An 11,974-nucleotide genomic window follows, 5' to 3' on the forward strand; every position below is an offset into this window, starting at 1 on the left:
AAAGTTAAATAAAAGATGTTATAAATTAAAATATTATTAGAATATAATTTTTATTTTAGGATTTGAGAAGTTTAAATTATTTTTTGTTTAGAAGTTTGGAAAAGTTATGATTATTTTAAAAAAGTTATAGGGACTAATTTAAAAATATTTATATTTAAATGATGTTTGAAAAGAAAAAAAAATTAAATAAGATGAGACAGAATAAGTTGAAAATTATTTTTAAACACCCCTTAGATTCTATGGATCCAAGCATCATATATAGAGACGAATCAGTGTTTAATTTAAGACTGCATGAGATCGATCAGATCCCGCAAGTATCGATGGGCTCAACTGGAGTTGAGAGCCTTATTTGTTAATCCGAGGCAACATGGGCGGGAACCCAGACTGAACCATCCATGTGCAAGTCTATATGATTTTTAATGGGCTTTGATTACATTACTAACATTAGGGTATCAGACTACCCAGATTCGGGCCCCCAGGCCTCGTAATGAATATTAGTGGACTGACATTAGGATCACATAAGAGCATTGGTAATGATTTATTGCTAAGTTTACAATTTGCCTAAAAGTTAAGATTTTGGATTATCTATTTTAAAATTAAAATAATAATATAATATTATATATTTTAATAATAATATTTTTAATCAATTATTCTTTTATATAAATTATAAATACATTATATATGTTAATTAATAATTTAATTTTTACTTAAAAATTATTATTTCTCAACTATTTTTTATATCATCTTAATTATCCAACATAATATAGCCTTGTTTATTAAAAAATATTTCCTAAAAAATATGGACATAATATAGTAGGGCTTATTTATTAATGAAAGTGTTAAAAATAATTTAATAAAGTCTTGTTGATTATTTATGAATAAAATATGGGTTTGATGGGTAAATAGTGACTCCAACTTTAAAAATTCTTTTTGAATTATGGTAGCTCAAAGTCTAGGCTAAAGGTGTTTAGCTAGTCTAATATAGGTCATTTATACAAAACTTAGCCATATTTTATATTTCATTGACAATTGATTAGTCCAATGTCATGCTTAGAATCTTTTAAATTTGCATTAGTACTAGACATGTAGCAGATCTAGAAGTTTATATTTGCGGGGGGAAATTATTATTAAGAAATTCAAAATATTTTTACAAATTCAAATAATCAATGTTCTTGTATATACATGAATACCAAAATGTCACAAATTTTAAAAACTATTATCAATATCCTATTAATTAGATATATATGTGTGTGTACACGTATGCTTGCTTAAAAAATGATCATAATAAATAAAGATAAATAAGATCAATTCCCAAGGATATAACACTTTTTTTTTTTTTTGATAAGAGTATAACACTGATTTTGATTGCAACATGGATGCTAAACCTATATTGCACCACAAGAGTCGCTAACAGCGTATTAATGAGAACCGCCGGTGCAGACCGCGCCACCACGTGAAGCGGCCTGCAGGGGATGTTTCTGAATTGGTTAATGAGTTTAAAGTCTATCTATTTTTTTTTATTTAATAATTAAAAAAGTATTTTTTAATAATATTATGAATTTAAAAAAATATAAAATAAATGTATAAAATAAATAAAAATAATAATAATAATAAAAAGGCCATTTGGCCTTGTCGGTAGCTTCTCTCGTAGGGTGTAGATCCTTCTGAATTTTCTGCCACCAACGTGGTGAAATAATTTTCTTGAAGACTACTCAAATGATCAGTATCTCAAAGTGAACATTATTGTGGGATTGGTACTTGATCGAGACATTTATAATGACATGCATGAAAGATAAATGAATTTTAACAAAATGAAATTGATCTTCAAGCTAGACCTTATAAATTTGTAAATTCAAAGGTCTTCTGTGGATCAGTAAATTAACGTGCATTAAAGACGAAACAAGAAAATTCGTGCCTCCTGGTCAGTCAGTGTCCCAATCCATTGATGAAGACGGTAGCATGCATCATAATTGTACCAAGAGCTGTCCTTATAATTATATATCTATTGAGTTTATAAAGACAAAAATACTTCAAATTTTTGCTTGATTTAAGAGAGTTATCAAGTGGGAGAGACAGAATATTCCTGCATGGACTATAAGAAAAATGTCTTTTTCCAACAATTTTATGTTTGACGAAAATAAAATTGCTGCAAAAATTTTAATAAGACGTTGGCAATGTTTATTTGCGGCGATTTGTGATATTTTTTGCGACAAATTCTAATGCTAGAAAAGACTTGTTTTCTTGTAGTGATGCTATAAATTTTAATAAGACGTAATAAAATACTTTATATTAAATTTACTTAACATATAGTACGTATCTATCTCTTTCTCGCTCTCTCTCTCTCTATATATATATGAAATCATGTTGGATTCTAATTTGGTTTCTCATATATTCATAGAAAACTCCTTAGTAAAATATACTTAACTAAAAGCGCATTCATATTTGTTGAACAAAAGAATCCTTATTTCACTGAGTGAATGGTAAGGTTTTCTCTCTAAGTTTCTTTGCAAACTTAGAATTTTTTCTTCTTGGACTTGGTCTGTGGAGGTTTGAGGGATGGAGGGTGAATTGTCATCCTTATGTGAAGGCTTGAAACTAACAGAAGAGGAACAACAAGAGGTGGTGGTCAGTAAGGAGGAGGTTTTGTCTTCTGTTGATAAGAGCAGACACTGCATTATGATTTGTGTGATATTGGACAGGAAGGCTAATAGAGGTGCTCTCAGGAATACTATGATTCGAGTGTGGCAAGTGGAAGGCAAGGTTGTTATCAAAGAAGTGGGGTGGAACAAGTTCTTAATTGAGTTTAAGGATATTGTAGATAAGAAGAAGATATTGAAAGGCCGCCCATGGTCTTTCAATAAGAGTTTACTATGCATGGAAGACTATGAAGACTTTGCTTCAGTGAAGCAGATGAAGTTTCAACATGAACCATTCTAGATTCAGTGCCATGATCTTCCTTTCGTTGGTGTGAATCATAGTACTGGGTTCAATATTGGTTCATCGCTGGGTGAGGTCCTTCATGTGGATACTGACAATAGTGGAATCTGTTGGGGTCAGTTTCTATGAGTAAAAGTTATGTTGGACATTACCAAACCTCTAGCGGGGGGAAGGTTTCTTACTATAAGTGATACAAAGTTTTGGATAAAGCTCAAGTATGAAAGGCTTCCTAACTTTTGCTATCATTGTGGGAAGCTTAAACATTCCTCTGGTGGTTGCAAAAAACTAGAAAATGGAAAAGCTACTAGTGCTGGTTTTGATCTACAATATGGTGCTTGGTTGCGGGCAAGTATTAAGAATCCTTTTACTTGTCCAATTCAGGCTAGTAAGCTGCAGTCCACTGGCAGTTCATCAAAGAAGGGCCAACTTGAAGATTCCGGTGATTCTCAGAACCAATAAGCTCAATATGGTAAGGCTTTTCAAAAGGCTGGAATTACAGAAGGTTGTAACAGGAAGATAACCAAGGGGGAGGGGGAGACATTTTTGGATGACAATTTAGGTGTCAAGCTTTCGAATTCAGGATTAAAAGTTTGGAACGTTAATTACTTTTAGCCTAGAATAAATAATTTAAATGAAATCTTTTTAGAACACCGTTAAAATCACGAGTACTTATATAAGAAAAAATTATAAATTTCAAATTTTCATTTTTTTGAATAATTTTAAAAAAAGTAATGATATCCAACTTTTGCGTATTTTTTGTATACTCAACTGATGTGATTAGCTATATTAATTTTTTTAATACTTAACTAATCACATCAGTAGAGTACGTAAAAAAATACATAAAAATGGCTATACATAAAAGTTTTGTTTTAAAAATTATACGTGTAGGCTTATCATATAATGTAATTAAAAAAATGCTAAATTTTGAAAACAAGCTGTATAAAATTATAAAAAAGAGATATTTATATACGAAGAATAAACTAAATTTTAAGTTTTTTAAATAATATATAACAGTAAATTATATTAAAAGGTTTTTTAATATAAATAATATGATATTCAATTATAATTTTCTTCAAAGTAAACATGATAGAGAAAAATTATTGAAAACCCAAAGCTATGGTAATAAAAAAAATCATTGAAAACCAAAAGCTATAAAAATTATTAAAAAAATATATATTCAAATAAACAATACTTGGTGGGTTGTGATTATAATAGGATATAATAAAAAAATATGATATTTCAATAAATAATAAAACAAACAAAAGTTAAAATATTATTATTATTTTAAGATTTGAAAAAGTAAAATTGAGATGTGAAAAAGTTGAATTTTTATTATTTTTTATGTAAAAATTTAAATAAATTGTAATTATAAGATGATCTGACAAGAAACAGTTTCTTAATCTAAACGAGCCCTAAATTGATGATTTCTATGTGCAAACCAGCTTCCGCCAATTTTTCTCTCCCTTCTTGGACACCGAGAGACATGTTTTGTCATTTGTAGCATAGAATTTTGGTCAAATCTACCACACTCCAACAACTGACTATTGACACATGCCCTACCATGTAACTCTCCATCCACCGATCTATCGGGATGAAGTAGAGCCACAACAAAAGTCTCGGCGCATAACGCTCACAAGCGGCTTGCTCTGCACGTAGCCTTCAAGCACTACCGCGCCATGATGCGTCCATCGACTACACGCGCCGCACTAATAGATTCCATACGTCAAGATCTTTTAATTAGGCTCAATAACTAGGTTAAGTCTCATTCATTATTTATTGAATGGGTTAGAATCCTTTTAGAATTTTTTTAATTAAAATATGGCTGATTGAAATCTCTTACGTAGTCTCAATCACTGCTAATTCCACATTGAATGAACTACTAGATCATATTTTTAAATTCAAACTCTTTTCTTGAATGATCGCTATCGAGTCCAACTCGAACGCAAACTCGTTAGCACCATCTCTCTAATCTCTCTATAAACATCTCCCTTCCATGTGTTATTTGGAAAAAATCACAAACCTATGTAAGTGCAGCAGCCGAACCAAAGATACCTAGCCCAGCACCGTGCTTGTCCCATGTTCACCAATCCAATAGATGATTGCCTCATTCCTCTCATAACATCGTTCACATTTTCTCTCTGATTCTCTCTCACATTTATTTTCTCTCAAGCTCTCGGTTAATCTATTTCTCTCTTTAGCTAGCACTAAGCCCATAAAAGAAAATAAATCAAGCCCCGAAAATATCGGATTAGCGTTACAAGACAAGTAGCTTGATCATAACTTATGATTATTATACGTTTAGCTAGTTATATATACTATTATTAAAGCTAGTTTTTTGAAAGCTATTGCTTATGTATCACGCATGCCATGATATTTGCAAGCAAATCATTCATTATGTTTCATTCCACATATTATAGTTATGCATTTATTATGCATCTCACATTGCTTAAGACACGTAAGCTTTCATAAGATCAAGTGTAAGATAAACTTTGAACATTTAATCAAATAGTCATTTAGATACATAATACCAATACGATTTATGGGTGGATGTGCAAGCCACGGAGCTAAGCGTGGTCCACTATAGCATGCTAGAATATTATTAGCGGCTCCCCTTGCGGTTGCAGGATGTGGGCTTGGTGAATAATCTTGCACACATGATTAAGTGTGTAAACTAGTATGATAAGTCAGATAAGCCTAGATAATTTATGCATGTCATAGCATACCTATCAACAGTCATGATTTTAAGTTCTCAGCATTAAATATTCTTTAAAAAATCTAAAATCATGTATGCTTATGTTATGATAAGTTTCTTACTAAGTTATCGACTCATTTTAGTTATTTTATATTTTGAAATCACCCAAAGTTAGAATATTTATGAAAGTAGAGCTGCAGGTCAAGACTTAATCTAGGGATGCTTGACAAAGACCTAGATGATGTATAAAGATTTTAAATTATGATTTTTATAGCATGGACTTTGAAAAATTTTAATAAATACTTCTGCTTACTCTTATTTATGATTTCAGTATTTTAATACAAAATATTTCTATTTATTATAAAGAATCTTTGTATTTATAACTCCGTTTAGAAAAAAAGAAAATATTTTTAAGTTAAGTTCAGTAGTAGCATTCTGGCTTTCCTGAAAATTTTTAAAAGCAATATTATTTTTAAACTTGGGAAGTGAGGTGTCAAAACCACACTATATTTAATATTGAAATTCATATTACTCATGGTGATATAGATATTGTCCAATTTTTCGAATCTTTTAAAACATCTAAGTCATGAAATTATAAAAAAAATCCTGCTCCCGTTGTGAAAGCTTGTGTCTTTTCCTTAATTAGATGATGATAAGGTTATGTTGATGACATGGATGCCAGTGGGCGTTGTGTGACAACCTGCGGGATTAATATACAGTGCATTAACTTTGTCATACCTACTTCAATGCCCTTGTCTTTAATTTAGACCTCTTATCAATGCAGAGGACATGCCCTTTAATTAAAAGTGCTGTTTGATTTTTTATTGGAATATTTACATTTTCTAGCCCCTAGCTTAAGTGGTGCACGGCAACCTTAAAGCCGAGCTAGCTTGGTCTTGTCAGTTGAAAACTGCATGTTCGTGACCGTGCTACTGGGCAAAGAACCTATTGGCCGTACTCTCGCGGCTTCAGTTTATCAACTGCCTCTAGTGTACGCACTCAAAAAAGAAAAAAGTTGTGTTTTTCCATCGCACAAAACAATGGTTTAACATGAGAATTGCAATTGGTGTAGCTTTGCTGCAGCTTGAGCTGTATCGACAATCGAGTTAAGTAAGCTGAGGGTTTTATTTCATATATTCATAAATAATTTTTTTAAACGAATTTTAATTTATTCATGAATTTTTAGTTGATTTATGCTTTTTCAGAAGAAATAAATGCCGTTATTGAAATTTTATATATATATATATATTTTATAATTTGTATCATTAACGAGCTACATTATTTAATTATATAATAAATGAAAAATTCTAATATCAAGCGGCCTGTATATAGAACACATATAATAAATTTTAAAATTTAAATTTTACAAATTAAATATTACTATTGAAATAATATATATGGATGATATGGTTTACCAACTTGAAAATAGAATAATTCTATATAAAATCTGATTCTTTTAATAATTAAACCATTTATAACTTTTTATAAAGTCCTAGAACAAACTACGGAATTAGTCCCGTCTTTCTACATAAATTGCTATATATATATATAATATTATTTTTTTCTTTTGATTTTTAAATATTCATGAATACGAAGTTTTATCAATTTAAAACTACGTTTATTAAATGAAATAGTTTGAATTTATCCGAATAGAGTTAGAACCGTTCGTAAAAAGGCCGTAAGATAATGGTAATTAATATATTGTTAAAATCTCTATTATTAAAAAAACATTCTGCTTATTATTTTCTACAATATCACACTAATATGTAATTTATTATTTTTATTATTTTATTTAAATATGTATTGGTATATAAATATAAATTGTATATAAATATATATTTAAATAGAATCATAAAAATTAGGACTGTTCATCCGGGTTTTGGACAGGATATCTGGGTATACTCAGCCCGGAATCCGGATCTCAAATCAGGGTCAAATTTCGGCCCGTATATATCCAGATTGTGATCCGGTCCAAAACCTGGATACACTACCCAGAAATCCGGGTTTCGGGATGAACCCGTTTTTCTTTTTTTTTTTTTTAAACAAAGGCTATATTATTAGATTTTTATGAGTAAAGGATAATGGTGAAAAGCAATTTTTTTAATCTGAAGCCTATATTCTACTAATGTTTTTTCTTACAAAGCCTGTATATATATATATTTTTTCAAGAAGTCATCTTGAAAGCCATAATATTTATACATTGAAGATTATCTATAATAATAAAAATATATTAAAAATGAAAAACGAAATTTTATGTCAAAAACAAATATTCATCATGATATGCATGCAACACACAGCACACTACATATTTCATTATTTTGTATTGTATACATTACATTACAAAATATAAAAATTACAAGATAAGAGTTACATATAAATAACATAGTCCTCCATCAGTGGTTTAATCACACCAAAATAACAACTTCAAGTCTGTAACCACCCAAACTGGAGACAACCGCCACATTGAATTCCTAGTATACTCTCCGCAGCCACCCAAACTGAAGAGAAGGAAGATATTTCAGCAGAGAAAAACACAAACCATGAAAAAGAACACCAATTTCTAGTATAATTTTGATGTTGAAATGAATTGAGTAGTACTAATTAGGGTGTTAATTTGAACATTTACCCCATCTCCAATGTGGGATTGCAATCTATGGGTTGGAAGAACGCCTGAGTTCAGGATTTTGAGGACCATATGAGTAACTTCACTCCCAACCTTCCCATGATTGTCAAAGGTGATTTCTTGAACAAATCTCATCCAACTGCCAAGAAAGAAATTTTAAAGCATATTTGTGGTCAACAAATGTGTTGATATCAGGGAATTAAATACACAATAGCACTCTAGAATAGTGGCTACCATTATTGATCTGGATAAAAGGCTGGACAGTTATGCAAAAGAGTCAATTGAAGAATAGTGTAAGTACTCACAAATAACGAAATATATGCTGGCATGGGAAGTGAAAAGTGAGCAAGTATATTCCTACAATGTAATGGTTTCTCCCTCAAGTTTTCATCTTTCATGCTTAGAAACCCAAGAAATTCTCCCAAAATCAATAATTTGAAATACTTGCTAAACCCAGATTGGGAAAAAAAAAAAACAATTATAATATTAAATGAGCATAAGTTTTCATGCATGAGTCATCAATAATCTGAACTACTTATTAAACCCAGATTCAAAATCACACAAATATTTAGAAAAAAGAAAATGCAGATCTGAACTAAGAAAAAAGATTTCCTTCAGATGACTCGAGACATAGATATGTTCAGATCTAAAAAAAAAAAGAGTTTGTTCCTGAGTGGAAAAACAGAGAGGACATCTAAAATTGTTCAGATATAAGGAAAAACAGAGACAACATTTCGACTCCGATCTGTACCCAAAAAATAAAAAATAAAAACTGTTCGAAATTTTTAGACAGATATCTGTAGGAAATTTCGACTCAGAAAGCAAAACACTTAAACAAAAATACCCATGTAAAACAGAAACCAAAATGACTCAGATCTAAAAAATCTCTAGTTCCTGTGTACTTTCTATAAAAATGTAATGATACTATAAAACTTCCTGTGTACTTTCTATAAAAATGTAATGATACTATAAAACTTCCTGTGTACTTTCTAGTTCCTTTGTTATAATTAGGTATGTTCTTGTATATACTTTTTGTGTATGTGGGCAACCTTTTCATTATGTTTCAACAAACTTTACTTTTACCAATTAAAAACGTGATACCATAAAACTTTTACTAATGTTTCGAGACAAAGGTAGCAAGAGTATTCTTTAGAAAAAAATTGAAATTCCAATTAGAATGAATCACTTCTTGAAAGAACAAAAGATAAAAGGATGGATACCTTCATCATCAGATGGAAGTGGGAAAAATTGCTGATAGCAAAATGCTGCCACAGCTAGCCCTGCAAACGATGAACCACATAAAGCTGCTAAAGTTATATATTGAAAATCTGATCTTGATTTCATTTTCTAAGTGATGATACAAAAACATACGTAGAACACCTCCAGCAAATACATCTTGCCAATGGTGCCAATAGTCATTAACCTGTGAGATGCCAATGAGGGATGCAACAAGCAGTGGAAGGAAAACAATGCATAGTTTTGCCACATGCCCTCTGCGATCAAATACTTTAATTAAGTATAATGACAGAAAACCTAAACTCGCAAAGGACCCTGCAGAGAAAAATCCCAAATCATATCCAACGAGCATTTCATACACTGCTTTGATTTTGTTTAGATTGTAAGGAAACAGAAACCAAAATGACTCAGATCTAAACAAAATCTCTTCAAATCTATTGAGATTTGTTTAGATTGTAAGGAAAAAAAGCAATAAAGAACAAGAACCAAACGAAAAAAAAATACCCACTAAGATAGAAAAGAAAAATCCCCAAAAAAAACCCTAAAACTCCCATTCGGCAAATCACTAGATCTATCCAAGCGCAGAGAGACCCAGTTCACCAAATCACTAGATCTATCACATTTACATTCATTGTTTACAGATCGGGAGAGAGACTTACCGAGAGGGAGAGAGAGAGGGTTTTTCTGCATCGGCACTAGAATGAAGACTCTCAGACCGCGGGATCCCAAGCTCAAGCTCGACGAGAGAGAGATCGTGGTCACTGGTGGGGGAGTTGGGGAGTGAAGAACGAAGGAGATTACGGGGGCAGCTAGGGTTTCGTGTGTTAGAGAGAGAGAGAGGACTTGGGAAGTTGGGAAACGGGGTCACGGGAGACGAGGCTTTAGAGAGAGAGACGGTTTTTTGAAGCTTTTATACAAACCCGGTTAACCGGGTTCTAAAACGGAACCCAGGTTTCATACCCGGGTCCAGACCGGATGTATCCGGTTTTGCAAATGCGGGGTCCGACCCGGATTTCATCCAGGCTGAAAACTGCAACCGGAAATTCAGTTTTCCGGGTTCCAGGCTGGGTCGGATAAAAACTGGCCTGGATGAACAGCCCTATTTGTATATATCATTGCCTGTAGACATGCTTGGTACAAATTAAGTAAAGGTGAGGGTGGTTTCAAGTATGAGTGGCTCTATAGCCAGCCACACATGGGGATCCCCGACTGGGATCCTAACAGTTCATATTTTTATTTTTTGCTTTCTTTTTCATGCATTTTTAAAATATTTTTAAATATTTAAAAAAATTTACAACATTATAAAAATACTTCCTTAATCACTAAATAGAAAAACAGAAACCACTCTTGGAATCCCGGTTTGTGGCTTTAGCATTTATGTTTCTATGTATACATGAAATATTACATTTTTCTGTACATGCAGTTACTTGAAAATAAGTACAGAGCAGCATGAATTCTTGCCATTTTGTACCCCAGTATCTTCAAAATCATTGATTAGAAAAATAAAATAAAAAATAAAAATCTTCAAAGTCGTCATTATTATATCATGCAGAAAAGCAGTCAGTCTAAGGAAGCCATTACTCTGCTAGATTTATGTCTACTACTCAAGAATTTCATCAAATGGTGGAGAATCTCAACCTAAGCTTTCTTTTATTCTCTGGAAATAAAAATTAAAATACTTATGCGAATGTCAATGATGTTATTTATGCAGATTAGTTGTCTTTTCTCTATTTCTCAAAAGAATTAAATGTGTTGGACAATTCTTCAACAGGCCTTTAGCATAATGTGTTGGTCATCATGATTTGGTGGTCGAATCACTTAATGTAATGGGTATGCTCTATTAATTAGATGGGACGATATTAATGGATTGCAGATGTAAAGAGATTATATCAATGAAATAAAATCGAATGTGTGTATATCTATAGTGCAATATTTGGGAATGGAATTTACATTGACCCACTCCCCTTTATTTTGCACCTGAAGACCGGAGATCCCATTATGTATGAGAAGGGGTCAAGAGGCCATGATCAGAATGAGAAGGCATGCCCATTGCTACTTCTGGCTTTGGACACGGTGGATACAAGTTTGCAACCAGGATCTTTAAACCTGATTCCAAATTCTTGGCCTTTTCCAGCAAGTCTTAAGCTAGTTTTCGGGTTCTTTTGCCGTAATCAAGCCAATGAGATCTTTTTCGATGGCAACAAATACAAGAGCCAATTGAAATTAAATTGACATAGTTCCATTGAGATGGAAACTAGAGAGCATATTATCCAAATATTAGTCCGTTTAGTAGTCAGGAACAAAAGCAGGCATAATTAACTACGCGTAAAATCACATGGAGACTAGAAGTCCATTCGATTTTGTCACAAGTTTACAATTGGGATAGTAGGATTCAACGTTATCAACATATTTGGGTCAAACTGTCACCAAAAAAGTTGCTAAAGAGTAAAGAGAACGAGAAAAATGTTGTCAGGTAAGGCCAACAA

Source organism: Carya illinoinensis, chromosome 10, assembly GCF_018687715.1.
Source record: "Carya illinoinensis cultivar Pawnee chromosome 10, C.illinoinensisPawnee_v1, whole genome shotgun sequence".
In the NCBI taxonomy this organism is placed as follows: domain Eukaryota; kingdom Viridiplantae; phylum Streptophyta; class Magnoliopsida; order Fagales; family Juglandaceae; genus Carya; species Carya illinoinensis.